Source organism: Dermacentor variabilis, unplaced genomic scaffold (genome assembly GCF_050947875.1).
Source record: "Dermacentor variabilis isolate Ectoservices unplaced genomic scaffold, ASM5094787v1 scaffold_14, whole genome shotgun sequence".
NCBI lineage: Eukaryota > Metazoa > Arthropoda > Arachnida > Ixodida > Ixodidae > Dermacentor > Dermacentor variabilis.
The window spans coordinates 20,608,880-20,626,111 of record NW_027460302.1 but is presented as its reverse complement, the minus strand read 5'-3'; positions in this window follow the sequence as shown (position 1 = coordinate 20,626,111).

Sequence of the window (17,232 nt, the reverse complement as noted above, 5' to 3'; positions counted from 1 at the left end):
ATATAACTGGTCAGTCTGAATTAGTAATGCAGGTTAATGTTCCGATGTTTTCGTTAATACCGTAAGAAAGAGCATTAGGCTTGTATCAGGTGAGCCTCGCGAACTATACGATCGTGGTGGGATGGAAAACCATATTCCAGTGAGGTCACTCTAATACCGTCGAAAAAGTGTCCAGTTGTACTTAGGTGATTTCTTTCGCGTTTTGATATTGTGTCGAGTTTTTGAAATGTAGTAATACTCATAATTGGTAAATGACATAGACAGTGTCCGAAGACTTATGGAAACGTTCACCTTGAGCTGCACAGCGTTTTTTTTTTGAGCTTTTTACTTCTACTTTCCATAAAAACTGTCTGTAAATGAAACCTTATGAAGGTTGAAGCATGATTGGAACTTACTTAAAAAACACAGCCAGAACAGCAAACGCATAGTAGAAGTGATCCGACCACTGACTGCATTGTAGTCATGAGAACGAGACACCAAGTGGCCTGGGTTCATCACACAAAGCAAGGCCCTTGCCGCAAGCCACGTCAAGTAAACCATGAGAGGCAGGTAAGAGAAAGAGGTCACGGCCGATATCTTTGAGGCAAGAAACTCGAAATAAGGATGGAAAAAAGAGCAGGGGGCCCAGAGGGTCCACCGTGTACGCTTGCCAGTAAGAAGAAGGCGGAGATTTATGACCACTCTCCCGCGGCGTTCGCCGCACGCGAACTCGAACAAAGGGTGTCGCCGAAGACGGGGGAGAGCGGGCGCCCCCCAAAGGGCGCGACAAAGACCCGCCGGAGCCAAGGCGAACCCGCTCGCTCGCGTCTTATCGTCTGCTAGCGGGGTCCACCGAGAGGTTGGATAAATACGAACCATTCCACGCACAAAATACGCGAAAACGCGGAGGGGGGACGTACAATAAGGGACAAGCAGCCAGTGCGATCAGCTCAGCGCGAGAAGAAAACGAATCCATGTGCTTTAAACATACACGGCCCAAGAGTGAAGAAGGTCAAACACCAAGTTTTTCAAGCAGGAAAATCACCCCATCAAGATAAGAAGAGTAAGTTAAAGAAATTTATAACAACGCAGACGGGAGAAAGTCTAGCCTCGTGCTCTTCGACGGCGCCTTGAAATCAATGGCTTAGAAGGTTTGGGTGCATGCCCAAAGTTGGCTCGATGTTTCTTTGATCTAAGGCATGAGCATAAAAAAAAGCAATGCGCCTCATGGCGGTTGAAGAATGGCGCCCAACGGTGAGGCAGTGGGAACGGAATCGGAAATGAAACTGATCGAAAAAATACTTGGCGCCTCGGAGTCAACACATCCTGTCTTAGGAAGAGGGGCTCCAATCGGCAAAACACGGGGGGGGGGGGGCAGAGATCCAGGTTTGTTATAATATATATATATATATATATATATAAGAAGGCTAAAGGGAGTTGGGATGAGGCGTTCTTTGAAACTGAAGACCGGGACATCTCGGGTTTCCACAATCGACCATTATGCGCCCGCGACAGAGCCCACCGAGTAACCTGAGAAAGGACGTTTCCGTTTGTCACTGTGCGCTCAACTTTTGCGCGTCTCGGTGCGCGCGTGTTTTCTGTGAGGAGGGGGGAAGGACTTCGGAGTATCCGAAAAGTCTTTGGAATCGCTGTGTCCTTTCTGCCATTTCCTCTTGCAAGTACTTGCTGCTTGCTTTATTTTTGAACCGTTCTGCTGCGCTTCACATGTTCGTTCCTTTTTTCTGTATCCATTTCGACGCTTTCCGGATAGGCTGAGCCGGAGGTACTGTATGGCCTTTACAGCTTTACAAGAGTTCTGTGCATGCGTTTATTGCAGGATTGGCAACACACGGAGATCGTGTAGAGCCATTCATGCACATTTTTTATTGAAGTGTGTGCCGACGGCGGTGGTATTTGTGCGCCTGGACGATGACTTTCACCACGTTAGACGAAGAAAAGGTGAGACGAAGGAAAAGTGGAATTGAACATACATATTCGAGTACATAAAAGAAGGTAGGAACGAAACTTACGCATCAGGTAGAACGCTATGTCGCGTCAAATAGAACGCTATGTGGAATGCTACAAAAATGCGCAAATGGACGAAATATTTGCTTTAAGGATGTCTAGTTTTAGCGCCATTGCAATTACCGAAAACATCTAGAAGCCTGGGAATAAATTCTGCATTTAAATTAGTATTTAACAGCATTCTCAATCCGTGCTAGAGCGCAACATTCAACTATATGCCACGCAAATTGCCATCAAAAACTAACAAATCTTATTTGCAATGTAGGGTACTAAATATGGGTATTCTGTCAGTCAGGTCCAGATGGTCCATCTACCAAGGAGTGAAAGCTTTGTTGCAAAAACGTAAAGATTTTCTCGCATTAAAATCGCACCATTGAAGAAAGAAACAGGCTTATGCGAAGGGCCATTGTCTGCGAATTCCCGTTCCGAGTGCTGTAGAACCAAGTATACATAATCTTTTCTTGCTCGTTCATAAAATGGGTACTCACGCAATCCACTATAAATGCAAGATAAAATTTTAGCGCAAAAATGAAATCGACTGCCCAAGTGTCTGCAAAATTTTCGCTTGACGTTACTGGGAACTGTCACTTTAGGTATGTCAAAAGAAAAAAGAAAGCGAAAAAAGAAGCCGCTGCAGAAGGGAAAACAAACACCGAACAAACTTGTCTCACGTTTGGAGAGAGGTGGAAAGGAGGACAGCATTTGGGAAGAGGATGTAGCGATGAGGCGTTTACCGCGTCCTTCCTTCGCTGATGCCGCCCGGATGCATCGCGAGTGATAAATGGCAGATCTCATTTCGGCGCGTTTATTCGCGAGGCGGGCCCTGTAACCAAAACCGAGCGGAACGCACCGTACACATGTTCACACGTATGCTTCCGCGAGCTGAACGATTGTAACAGGCTCGTAAGCGATTCATTCTGACATGTTTGGAAGCTGGACGCGTTGACAATGTACTGCGTATGGGGATCCCGAGTGACCGCGTTAGAAGCAGAGCAGTAGAGATGGCAGCGAAGGGCATGTCCGCGTGCACGTGCGAAACGGGGAATTTCGCACACGCGCTTCCCTCAGCGTCGTCAAGCGTGAGATTCCTGCGTCGGATGCAAAGCGGCAAGGAAACCTCGGGGCGACTTTAATGCCACGCCGCGGTTGTGGGAGAGGAAACACGCCGACTGCCGTTTCCCCGCGTCCCTCATGGATGACAACTATTCGGCGTCTGTTTAGAAGCTTGTTTCGTCGTCAAGTGAGACCGTGAAAGAGGAGTCCATTGTCTTGCGCAACCGTGACAAAATTTATTTCGGAACGAACGGGTCGTGGGTGCTTCTTGAGATATGGCATTTAGGGAATTAAGGCACTAGAACTAAACAATTATTAGCAAAAGATGTTCTGCGTTTACGCGGCGTAGTATCAGAATAATTAGGTCTATTCCCATCTCAGGGCTTCCTTGCTTCAGGCTGAACAATGCTCATCAATAAAGGGTGCCCCACTTACCTTGAGCCAAACATTAAAAAAGATTTTTATGTAACGAAAAAAGAAGATAATACAAGAAGATTACCAGACGCTGGTTGCTGCGTGTTGTTGCTGGTCAGCCAGCTTAACCACATTGACTCTGCTTTCCACAATCGACCATTATGCGCCCGCGACAGAGCCCACCGAGTAACCTGCGAAAGGACGTTTCCGTTTGTGTATATTGTAAGTGCACTGTGTCTACACTCCCGACATCCCCGTAACATATTGGTGGAACGTGCTGGGTGCCACGGCGGGAAACAGAGCACCGCAGTGGACGTCGCATCACCGTCATCAGGATGAATGATGGTGAGCACGCGGGATCGACGTCGTCGCCACCTCCAACGTCGCATGCGCCGTCGCTGTCCGTTTCAGTTGTGGTTGTGCATCCCGGAACTTGTTGCTGGAACGATGGCGCCGACGTTGAAGAGTGAGTGACTATGTACGAACGCGTGAGAGCAATGAAAAGATGGGACCTTACATTTAGGGTAGCTAAGCTGTTGTTCAACCTAAGAGGAACACCAAAGGTGTGGTACGAAAACCAGGAAGGGAGCTAACCAGCTGGGAAAATACAAAGAGAAGTTAACATAGTTGTTTGGCAAACCAGCCGGCCGTAATATGGCCGCAAAGGAAATACTGGCCTCCCGTGCCCAATCCGCACATCCACTCGCACATCCACTCGTCTCGCACATCCAGGATATATCTGGCGCTTTGTCGTAAAGCCAATCACGACATGATGGAAGCTGAGAAGGTCAGGCACGTGCTCAAGGGAATTGCAGACGACGCCTTTAATCTGCTCATGTGCAAAAGCTGCTCTACATTTGATGATATCATCAAACAATGCTGACAATTCGAGTAGTCCAAAAGCCGACGCGTGCTGAAACCCTTCGGCAGACTTGCAAATACTGCTGCAACGTCGACAAGTAAAATTCAGCCCGCAGAGCAGCATGCGTCACTATCAGATGACGTGGTGCAAATCGCTAGATGTGAACTGGACGCGATGGTGGCCGCTGCTTTCTGTTCGCGTGGCCCTGATGCTACCCTTTTTCTTTTCCCCTTGTACAAGCCATCGTTCGCCATGAACATGAAAACATTTGTCCACATTCTGTCTGTGCTGTCGCCAACACCACAGCCAACGAACGCCATTCTACTATTTTCACTCCACACCTACGCTTCTCTCCGATTTACCGCAACCCGACTAAGTGGAGAACTACGCACGACCAGCCGATATGTTTCACCTGTCGCCGCATTGGTCATGTCGCCCGATAATGTCACAACTCGTGGCCCTCAACACCTCACGCACCGACCAACCAGAGCCGTGTTGATGGAAATATTCGCAATGTGTCGCCCAACGCCGAGTATCACAGCACCGACAACACTGCTAAGAACACGTGGTACAGTCGCTCAACATCGCCGCGCGGACACCAGTCTCGTTCACTGCAATCACCTCGACCATCTTCTTGTTCGCCGCAGCCACGTCACCTTTCGTCTCTTGTGGCTTCCAGCCACACGCTTTCGGAAAACTAGGAAATGCAGCCCTCAGAGGTGGTGCTGCATTGCCTATTACTGCAGCAAATCCTCTCCTTGTGCTCACAAAAAAAATGTAATTGATGTTAAAATAGACGGTGTACCTATCCAAGCATTTCTCGACACTGGAGCTCACGTGTCTGTGATGAGTGTTAGCCTACGTAGACGCTTAGAAGAGGTCTTCACCCTGGCAGCTGCACAACTACTTCGTGTGGCCGACGCCGAAGTGCTGGTTATTCTTGGAATGTGTACTGCGCTTCGCCCCATCGTCGACGGTTTTGAACCGGAAGGTTGCTCTTCCGCATATGCTGGACACGTTTACTAATAACAGCTTCGTTCTTCCATTTCTGCATTTCAGCCTGTGCCCTCAAGTGCTTCCGGCCTGCATGTTCTTGGCTAGCGTTTTCAGTCCTTCAGAATTCGACATTGAGAGTCTGAATACCGAGTGTGGATTCTTAGCACCAGTTGTAGCTCACAGCTCTGGTTCCTTAACGGATGATTCGCGAAGATGATTGCACCTGACCTAACCTCTGCACAGGCAACCGACATATGTATCCTGCTCGAATCGTACCCCTTTGATTTCGGTGACAGGCCTTTAGGCCAAACATCTGTTGTTCACCGCCGTATAAACACTGGAGACATAAACGCTATTTGTCGGCGTCCCTACCGTGTTGCGCATGGTGAACGTAGAGTCTTCCAATCAGAAGTGGACAAAAGTCCCCGCAAAGGGGTCATCAAACCATCAGCCAGCCCTTGGGCTTCGCCTGTCGTCCTTGTGAAAAAAAATAACATATGGTACCTGACGTTTTTACGTCGGTTATAGCCATTTTAACAAAGTCACGCGAAAAGACGTCTGCCCACTACCATGCATCGCTGACCCCTTGGACTGCTTGCACAGAACTAAATACTTATCGCCAATTGATGTTCGATCTGGCTATTGGCAGGTTTCAGTTGATGAATCGGACCGTGAGAAGACGGCCTTCATCACGCCTGATTGTTCATAATAGTTGAAAGCCATGCCCTTTGGACTATGCAATCCTCCTGGGACATTTGAACGTTTGATGGACCTTCTTCTGCGAGGCTACGAATGCACCACCTGTCTTTGTTATCGTGACACTGTTATTGTTCTTTCTCCCGCGTTTCGCGGCCACCTTATCCGACTCGCTGCAATACTTGCGGTCTTCCGAAAAGCCCGCCTCCAACTGAAATCCTTGAAATGTCAATTTGGATGCCGTCAGAACGGTGTTTGGACACCTCGTTGACGCATCCGGTGTACAACCAGATGCCGAAAAAGTAAGCGCCATTCGCAGTTTCCCAGTGCCCCGTTCTGCTTCTGACGTGCGCGGATTCGTCAGGCTGTGTTCTTACTTTCGCCGTTTCGACAAAAACTTCGCCGACATGGCTCGGCTTTGGACAGATCTTCTAAAGAAGAACACGCCATTCTCATGGGGCTCGGATCAGGCACGCGCGTTAGCCGCTCTCATCGGGTTTATGACCGCTCCTGCCATATTTGCTCACTTTGCTCCATCTGCACCGACCGAAGTCCACACTGACGAAAGCGGCCACGGCATGGGCGCTGTTCTCGCCCAACAGCCGAATGGTACCGAGTGCGTTATGCCTTACGGCAGCCGCCTGGTGTCACCTCCCGAGAGAAATTATTCCATTACCGAGTGGTAATGCTTGACTTCAGTTTGGGCTGCGGCCAAGTTCCGGCCATATTTGCACGGCCGCACGTTTTCGGTCATTACAGACCACCACGCCTTCTGTTCGCTGGCATTTCTCCGGGACACGACAGGACAGCTTGGCCGCTGGGCATTGCGGCTCCAGGAAATTTCATTTATTGTCAACTGCAAGTCTGGACGTCTGCACAAGGACGCTGACTGCCTCCCTCTTCACCCCGTAGACCTCCCGATTCTTTTGCACATGGTCCGGTGACCTGCGTGATGGCTTTTACTGACATGACCGGCATGCATGCTGAACAACAAGGTGACGAATCATTACAGCCATGAACGCCGCAGTCCAAGCTGGCCCCACCGACGGCACGTGCCGCATGTTCGCGCGTCACGACGGCATCCTCTACCACCGCAAAACTAATCCAGACAGCCCTCACTTCCTCCTGGTCCTTCCTCGTTATCTGCGATCTGTCGTTCTCGAGCAACTTCACGATGCACCGATGGCGTGACGTCTTGGAGTTTCATTTTCATTTCATTTATTTGTTGTTTGAGACATACAGCTGTCTCCGGAGATGCAGCAAAAGGCCTTGCCTGACAAAGGCTGCAGCACCCAGAGCATGTTGACACTCTGCAGCAAACAACAGCTCAACGAGTGTTACAGTATTCAATTTATGATAACAGATCAAAGCAATAAATGATTCGAATCTTAATCAGGACATGCTAAAAAAAGGATGGATGGATGGATGCAAAACTTTAATAAGGTCCTGAGGTACGCGACTCAGCGCGCTGCGGGCCGCTCCCACGTTGGGACAGTCAGGCCTTGCCCGACCGCCGCATCGTGGGCCCTCTGGACAGCCCATAGTTGCGCCCCGGCATCGGGGCTCTTGATAGCAAAAGGAAAACAAAACAATAACATTGAGGTACATAAGGAAGTTATACAATTAAGCAGCGAAGAAAATACGTTTTAACAGATTTCTTGAACTTCAAGCTTGATATCGAGGTTTGAAATTGTTCCAGGATTCTGGGATTATTGCTTAGTACCGTCGATATTTAAAAGTGTAATGCCTGTTTCCCATAGTTCGTGCGAGTAAACAGTATAGAGATTGGGTCATGTCTGAGCTTCTACGGAGTTTCGTTGGAGGCGAAGCTCTGATTAAACCGTATGGGATCAGCTTGACGGAGACGGAACGCCTCGAGTGATAGTTTATGCAAAAACAGGTGCTCTATACGGAGTATGCCAAGCTTATCAAAAAACGGTTTAGTATGTGCAAGAACAGGTAGGTTACAAACTGCTCTTATGGCTCCTTACTGCAGCCAATATAGTGACATAACGTAAGTTTTGGTAGTGGTTCCGCAAACCAGAAGGGAATAGTGTAGACGAGAGTGTATTAGTGTGTAATATAGCTGTTTCTTTAAATTCAGTGGAATAAGAGGCTTTAACACGTTAATCATTCCTATCGCTCTATGAATGTCGGCTCTGGCGATGTCTATATGAAGCGACCAATACAGATTTTTGTTAAACCACACGCCTAAAAATTTTACGCACTTCGTATTTTCTATAATGCGCCCGCCAAACTTTAACTCGCAGTGGCCCATTAACTGCTTTCCTTTATGTCTAAATACATACTTTGCTTTTTCGCTGTTCAATTGTATTCTATTCGATTTTAGCCAACACTTGAGGCCCCCCATCCATCTATTGGCAGCGTTAAATGCTACTTGGATGTTATGATCAGAGAAGAAAACGCTGGTGTCATCTGCATACAAAGTTATGCGCGGTGTGTTTGGGATGTTAACAATATCATTAATATAGAGAAGAAACAAAGTTGGGCCTAGGATTGAGTCCTGAGGAACACCGCAGTTTAAATCAAGAAATTGGGACTTAGAATCTTTCAGGCAAACAAACAGCTTACGGGAGCTGAGATAGTTCTTAATTAAACATATGCTACACCTCTTATGCCATACCAGGGTAACTTTCGGAGCAAAATATCGTGATTAATAGAGTTAAAAGCTGTTCGCAAATCCAAAAACTCTCCAATAGTGTAAGTATGCTTTTCAAAGTTCCTAATTAAGTGGTCTTTCGCATGCAAAGCGCTTGCTCAGTAGACTTTTGTTTCTGAAACCGGAATTGTGCTCGTACTATTGCTTTGTTTTTTGTGAAGTGCCCAACTATTCTTTCATTTAAAATACGTTCAGGGATTTTAGAAAAGATAGGAAGGACTGAGATGGGTCTGAAATTATTGAGGTTATGTAACGCACCCCCCTTATGCAATGCCACTACTCTCGCAATTTTCATGAGCATGGGAAATTCAGTAGTCGATAAGACGAGGTTGCAGATATGCGAAAGCGGGTGACATATTACTAGCGCTACACTCTTTATAGGCTTTGTACTTATTTCGTACGCTCCGCATGCACAGTTATTCTTTAGTGTAGATATGACGTCTGTTATCTCGGCTGGGCGTGTTGGGTACAGGAATATAGTGGGCATATCAGAACATCTATTGTATGCTTCACATCGGCCTACAGGAGCATCGCATCACTGCGCCGCCGAAACCTGGAAATGCGAGTTAAATCTGTTGGCTAGGCATTCACCTGATAATGTTACCCCGTCTATAACTATTGATTGAGGACAGTTCGCTTTGTTGCCTGTCATTAATTTTCGAAATGTTCTCCAAAGCAGTGAAGGATCATTTGCAGCCGCAGTAAATTTATTCTGATCGTACTCGCGTTTAGCCTTCTTCATTTTAGAGTTTGTTTTATTCCGAAGCTGCTTGTAGGCTTTCAGGACTTGTGGATCTTTTGACTTAATGAATGTTTCAAATAACTTTTGACGGCGTTCAGTTTCTTTATATAGCTCGTAAGAGACCGAAGGCTTTCTAATTTTTCGGTGCGTTTTGCACGTCCCTAGTGGGAAACAAGTGTCGTAAATTTCTTTAAACAGTGCTAAAAACTTGCTGTAAGCCTGGTCAACATTTTATTCTCTCTCTATTACACTCCAATTGGTGTTAGTTACAAGCTCCTGGAACTTCGTGATGTTATTGTCACTATTTTTCTACTTGCTCTAGCTTCTTTCCCATTCTGCGAAACACTGCGATGGTTAGAGCGCGGTGTAATGCGAAAGATTGGTAAATGGTCACTGATGCCGCTAGATAATATACTTGAGACCATTTCATCACTATAATGGTTCGTTATACACAAGTCTAACAGTGTACTTGTTTCGACATTCATTCTAGTTGGCGCCTGGATTAAACTCCGACATTTATAAGAGTTAATAAAATCTAGTAGATAACTTTTATGAGATTTTTCAAGGAGGAGGTCAATACTAAAGTCACTAATGAGCAACACTGGCACATTCAACAGCAAGCTGTGCTTCAGGAACTTTTCAACAATTTGCAAAAAAAAATATTCACTCTACCTGCTGGTGGTCGATACAGGACATCAAGAAGCAGACCGTCACACTCAACCACAAGTCATTTGCAATCATCGCTAACCATACTGTACTCTTTCAACTCGTTGTAGAATACGTCATTGCGAAAATAGAATGCAACGCTACCACCTCTTCGTTTACATCGTGAAATAGACACAGCTGTAACCTTCAAGTTCGCGAATAAAATCATTAGAACTGAACCAGGTTGCTGTCAAGGCCAATACATTGAAACTATAGTGCAGAGAGTTGAGAAGCATGTTAACTTCGTAACATTTGTTCCTCAGGCGTCTAGCATTCATGTGAAAAACTGAGAAGCATTGCTTGTTATGAACATAGCTGCCCACCTCTACTCGGAACGTTGCTTGACTATAGTACTGGTTCTTTCTTTGGTTAAGCAGTTCAGCTATTTTACATCAATGTTACTGACATTGTCAGCTTTTATTCTATCTTGAACAAGTCATCCTCTGATTGAATCCTAATTGCGCGATCCCCATGATGTTTCCTGACGAACAGCGTTCCTTCGTTTATCCATGTAAAATGTAATCCTTCTCAGTTGCCTTTGCTTTCATTAGCCCAAACAATCTCTGGTTCATCGCTGTAAGATTCTCATGCAAACCCACAGTTGATGCCTTCTCCCTCAAGACAGCTCTTTTATTGAGCCATTCTTTCTTAGAAGTTCGAGATCGAAACCTCAATAGTATCGGCGGTGTCTTTCCTTGTTTCGCGGGAAGTCCTTGAATAGCATCGAGTTTCCTTGTAGTGAAAGGCTGCAGACCAAGTTCATTAGCAAGGATGTTAACCTTGCTGAGCAAGTACTCATTCTCGGTGAACCTTATGCCGTGTATTTCCATATTGTGTCGTCGTCCTTACTGCTCAAGTTGGTTAAGGTCATTTCTGAGTTTTTCTTTGTTTCTTCGCAGTCCCTTGAAGCTTCAATGACGGCAGCTCTTTTGTCTAGCGGGCCAATTTCGTTTTCCTTAGCTGTCATCTTATCCAGTAGCGTATCAGACTTCTTGGAAACAAGTGTCACCAAAGACTCAATGCCATCCACAGTGGTCTTCAGATTCAGCAACATCTCAACATTTTTCTTTATTACGTTGACCTCAAGCAGCTTTTGATTTATGGCAGCTAGCTCATCGAGCACATCAGGGAAAGTGCGTACATCTGCTGAGCTGTCAGGATCAATTGCTGTTTAGGTTTGCAGGCTTCACAGTTCCATTTCTTTTCCTTTTTCGGGTCAATATTATTTAGTCCTCCCCCGAACAACTTCCTAAGTGGTACCTGCAACCACAAATCGCGGATAAAATGGAAGATGCATCGTCGCCAAATGATAGGCTACATGAAGCGCACTGAGCAGTATCGGCCATTGCAGAAAATTTGTAGACATGGAGCAAGGACACTCGCGGCATCAGCATCAGCATCAGCAGCCGCAGCAGCAGCAGGAGCAACAGGCAGCAAATATCAAGTAGCGGCGGAGGAGCCTCAAGTTGTGGTGTATACTCACCTGCGTTTACAGGAAGAATTCCCCGGTTAGGAATGTAGCCACAGGACTAGCGCCATGCCGCTGCTGCCGCAGAGTGCAAATGCAGTCGGTCTTCAGTTGACGTGGCGTCATACACTGGTTCCTGGGTGGCAGCTGCTCCGCAGATAGGTGATGCAATTCACAGCAGACACGTACGGCGCACCAGCAGATAGTGCCGCCCAGCCGCAGGCACCGTGAATGCAGTCAAAGCACATGGCAGTGATGCGATTCAGCTTGCAGAAAGCAAAACAAAAAAAAACTATATGCCTGGTCGAGAAGCACCGACGTAGGGACCTGCGTTTACAAGAAGAGTTCCCCGGTTCGGAATGTAGCCACGCCGCTGCTGCCGCAGAGTGCAAATGCCTCTCGCGTGCATACGACCGCGTGGGACGCCGCTTCTTCTCGTCGGGTCTATACCGCTCTGTGCGTCGTTACCTCGCAACTCGCGAATTCTGTCAGCACCGGCAGAAACCTCCCCTGCCACCTGTCATACGACTCCATCCAATTGAAGTTCCCTCTGAACCTTTCTTTCGTGTAGGCCTTGACCTGCTTGGCCCTTTTCCGACGACAACTAGAGGCAGTAAGTGAACCATCGCCGCTACGGGTTACGCGACACGCTACGAGATAACAAACGCGTTGCCGGCTCGTTGCACAACTGACGTCACCAATTTTCTCCGCCGCGACGTCATTCTCCATCACGATGCACCTCGACAGTTCCTTAAAGACTGCCGTCGATCAGTCTTGTCTCGAGCTTCGACGACCTCCTCCACTCTTGTGCCACTTATCACATGCTGTCCACCACCTACCACGTACAAACTAACGGTCTTTCGGAACGCCTCAACCAAACAATGATACAGATGCTGTTGATGTACGTCTCCAACGATCACCGCGACTGGGACGCCGCGCTGGCCTACGTGGCATTCGCGTATAACTCATGTCGACGTGAGATTGTGGGATATTCACCCTTTCATATTTTGTGTGGTCACGACTCCCCATTGCCCTTTGACGTCATCCTACATTCTGTGCAACGTGCAGCAACTGAGTACGTTCGAGAAGTCATCGATCGCACTCACATGGCGCGTGCAGTCACCCTATATCGTTTATTAGCCTCGCGGCGCGTGCAAAAAGAGCGTTACGACCGGGTCCATCGCTTTGTTAAGTTCGCCCCAGGTGCTTTGGTGCTCCTTTGGTCACCGTGTCGTCGGGACAGCCTCTCCAAGAAAGTTCTCTCTCGCTAAGCAGGGCCTTATGAAGTCCTACGTCAAGTTAACAATGTCAATTGCGAGATCTTGCTGTAACAGTTTTATCTGTCCTCAAGTCCGACGTCTGTTGACATCGTGCACATTTTGCTGCTGAAGCCATACTTAACCCGCAGTTCTTCCCCTAACATGCACCTAGACGGCGCTTTAGCACCCGAGGAACCTGTAATGGAAGGATAAAAGAAGATAAAGCAAGAAGATCGCGAGATGCTGGCTGCTGCGTCTTTTTTCTGGTCAGCCATCTTAAGTACATTACCTCCGCTTGTATATATATTGTAAATACAGTGTGTTTATACTCCCAACATCCCCGTAACAATATGCACATGTCACGTAGCTGAAGAGAACCAAGGTCACTTGGTGACACTGAGATCATTCTTTTGCATTCAGACTAATTATATTTAATTTATCAACTTCTCAAATGGTATAATTAGATGTAAACGGTAAATAAGAAAAATGTAGAGCAACATGGAAAACTCTCGATACAGCTTTCTGTTGCTCAATACGTGCTACATGGAAGGGTTTTTCCCTGCGCGAAAGAAGCCCGCACATAAACGCAAAGAAGCAAGTGGCACATACTGAGTAGCAATATAAAATAAAATAAACTGAATCAATGTATCTTGTAAATATAATTCACCGCTCCATTAAAAGGTCGGTGCCTTAGAGATGCCTGTGAGCCGACATTATGTGCTCAGGTTTGTGCAGGAGAGAGAGAGAGAGAGAGAGATGGGACGTCGAGGTCTTGCCTCTTCACCGTTTCGTAGGCCTGCTGGGCCACCCAGAGTTGGTCGTCGAGATGGGAGCTGCGCAGGGTGGCGTGCCATCTCGACAAAGGGTCACGGGATTAAGGTCTGGGTATTGATGTTTCTACTCCCATAGCAGGTGGGGGAGTGTTGCCGATTTAGCTTTACAGACCTTGCACGTCTGGCTAGGGTAGATGTCGGGGTATATGGTGTGATAGCGCGTGAGGCAGGGGTATGTATTGGTCTGTAGCAGACGAAGGGTGGTTGCCTTTAAACTGTTTAACTTGCGGTGAGGGGTGGGGAAGGTTCTTCTTGCGAGGTAAAATGACTTCACAAGGTCGTTGTATCTTGTAAGGCGGTCGCGTTCTGTTGGTGCACCTACACCATCTCCGGCACGGTTGACTAGTCCTCGTGCTACGAAGTGTGTAACCTCGTTGAGGTTGGTGACGCGCGGATGAACAACGTCGGCGTTTGCTGGGATCCTGACGAGGGTCATTTGATTTTCAGGCGAATGCGGGGCTCGTTGTAAGATACGGAGTTATTGCTGAGAAATACGACCCTTGATGTAGTTTTTGATTGCTGCGCGAGAATCGCTCAGTATGGTGTGACACGCTGGATCAAGAGTGGCCCGGGCGATGGCCACTTCCTCGGCCGTCTCGGAATTATGAATAACGATGCTCGCAGCATGTCGGAGCAAGCCACCTGCTGTGGTAACCGCCGCAAAGCGCCGCCGCCGGCGGTGTCGGCATAAGCTTTGGTGAGGGAGGTATCTCATGCCTTCCTGCGTTCTTTGTTGTGCTCTGGATGCATGTTTTGTGCTCTGAATGCAGTGTATCTATTGCTGAATGTCACGTGGTATTGGGTGTTTGTCTCCATGTTGATGGTGGCAGGTGATATCAAGCTTGGTTAGAATGCTGCGGCCCGTTTCCGTGAGGGTAAGCCACTCTAGTTGCGATCGACGTAGCGCTTCGATTAACTCGTCTAGCGTGTTGTGGATACCTAATTGTAGTAGAAGTTCCGTGCTGGTGTGCTTGAGTAGTACTAAGGCCTACTTATAGGCTCCTCTGATGATGATGTCCAGTTTAGTCTTTTCAGCTTTGTACCAGTTGAGAAAGAGCGCAACGTAACTAATGTTACAGATGATAAAAGATTGGACAAGGCGGCTGAGGATTTCTTCCTTCATACCCCCTCGTCGGTTGGTCACTAGTTTCCGTAGTCTGGATGTATTAGCGGTCTGTCGAAGGATCTTGGAGATAGCCGTAGAGTTAGCTCCGTTGGCTTCTATGGTCATACCAAGAACGCGGATGCTAGGGACTACGGGTATGGGTCTGCCATCCCTCACGTGGAGTTCTATTTCCTCGTATTGGCGTTTATTCGTGGAGCCCCGTGGGGGGCGTCCACGGAGTGTGGGGCGGTATAGGAGAAACTCCGACTTTTCAGAGGAACAATGGAGTCCTATGCCTTCAAGATAATTTTCTACGAGGTCAATGGCATCTTGTAGGACAGTTTCGATTTGGCCGTCACTGCCTTTTGCAGCCCAGATTGTAATGTTCGCGTATATGGTGTGTTCAATGCCGTAGAGTTTTTGTAGTTCTTGTGCTAATCCGAGCATAACCAGATTAAACAGCATTGGGGAAATGACAGAGCCTTGCGGTGTGCCCATGCTACTGAGGGAGAGTTCCTCCGATCGAATGTCTCCGACCGACAGGAAGGCCTTCCGATAGGGTAGAAAGTCTCTTACGTAGTTGTAAGTGCGTTCTCCAAGGTTGAGCAAGGAGATGCGTTCGAAGATGGTGGATTGCCTGCTGTTATCGAAGCCGTGCTCGAGGTCGAGGCCCAAGATTGCCTTCCTGTAACGGGATTTCCCATCTAGGATTTGAGAGAAAGAATAAACTTTTATTCTGAGCAAGCGCACCATGTGTCTTAGGTAGGCGGCCTCCTTATTCCAGGTAACCGCGGGTCATGGCCATCTCCCATGCACGTTCAACCAGGCTGCGCTGTTTCTCTGGGTCCGGGTGTGTTAGTTTTACCTCCCACTGCTCCACAGTTAGTGTTGGGATGTCTAGTGTGGCATGTTTTCGTACACATCCCTATACTACAGGACATAGAGCGTCTGGGACATCACAGTACTTGCATATTCATGAGTGCTCAGATGGGGAGATATGGCGCAATAAGATGCTGTGAACGTAGGTATTGGGTTGCAATTTCCTGAGTATTACTGGTTCTTCCCTAGTCAGACTGGGGTGAGGTGGCGGTTGAGTTCTTCTGTCTAGCCTGTATTGTTGCAAAATTTTTTCGAACTTCATCATTCCTCCTTAACGGGTCCTGTGAGAAAGTCCGGTGAACGTGAGTTCTGGCAGAGGCGTCGGCTGCCTCATTCCCCAGCAGAGGCTCGTGGCTCAGGGTCTAAGTGGTGTATATATCTCCTAGGTGCTTCTTTGCAGTGCTTCTGAGGATTTCTAGGGCTTGCCTGGAGACCCTTCCTTTCTGAAAATTTAGGCAAGCCGCTTGTGAATCAGTCAGTATTATTTCTCCTTCCCCGCCGGTTGTGATGGCCAGCATTATCACTGTTTCTTCTGCCATATCTGCCTTATTAACATGCTAGCTGCCGTTCTGCCTTTCTCCTTTATGTCAACAACGCTGAACAACGCTGATAGCATGCGCTGCACTTTCTGAATATTTCTCTTTATTGGTATATTGTGTGTTCAAAGTTTGGCCGTTGGTTTTTTGCAGAGTCCCTATTCTGGCTTTTCTTCTCCTTTAATGTTTGGTTGGATGCCATATATTTTGGAATTTAGGCTACAGAGATGAACTCTGGCATTGTTCTTGAGATTGTCTTTTTCTCGTCGCGTAATTGCATACCTTCAGTATATTTTATTCTTCTGTGTGTTGCCCTACCTACTTCAGTGAATTTGAGATGTTCAAGTGGAAAAAACGACGTATCGGGCGATGAACAAGGACTGCGAGAGACGAAAACGTGTTTTTCTCGTCTCTCGCAGTCCTTGTCTTTCGCGTTGTGCGTCGTTTTTAGCATGAAATACCAACTAGCCAAAGCAACAACCCTTGTTCAAGTTCGCTGACTGTGTGCTTCGACAAACTTCTTGTAGGTGTTGTGGACACCTAAGAGGAGTAGTTCTGTGGAGGCGCATTCGGAGATTCCTTGGCAATCTTGATGCCTTCCGATAGAGGTTGTTCACTTTTGTGATTTCCGCGTTCCTGAGGTCTAAGCAAGGGGTGGCCTAAGTGATTCTGCTGATGATGAGGGCTTGGAGGATTCTGAGTGGATCTTTGAAACCATGTCTTCCGCTTGCTACCCGTCGTAGCAGATATCCTACTTGCGTGATGGTTTCTTGCAGTTTGGGTAGGTTGACGGCGCCCAATCCGTCCTTCTGTTTACGTATATAGGCCGAGGATTCTGAGCGACTGCACTTTAAGGACTCGCATTCCATTTAGGAACAGTTCTTGTTCTGGCGCTTCACCTTTTGGTGGTCTTCCTCTGTTTCGCGCATTTAGTATGAGAAGATCCGGTTTTTCTGGCACGCAAGCGAGCCCGCAAGCTTTCACGTAGGTTTCTGTACGA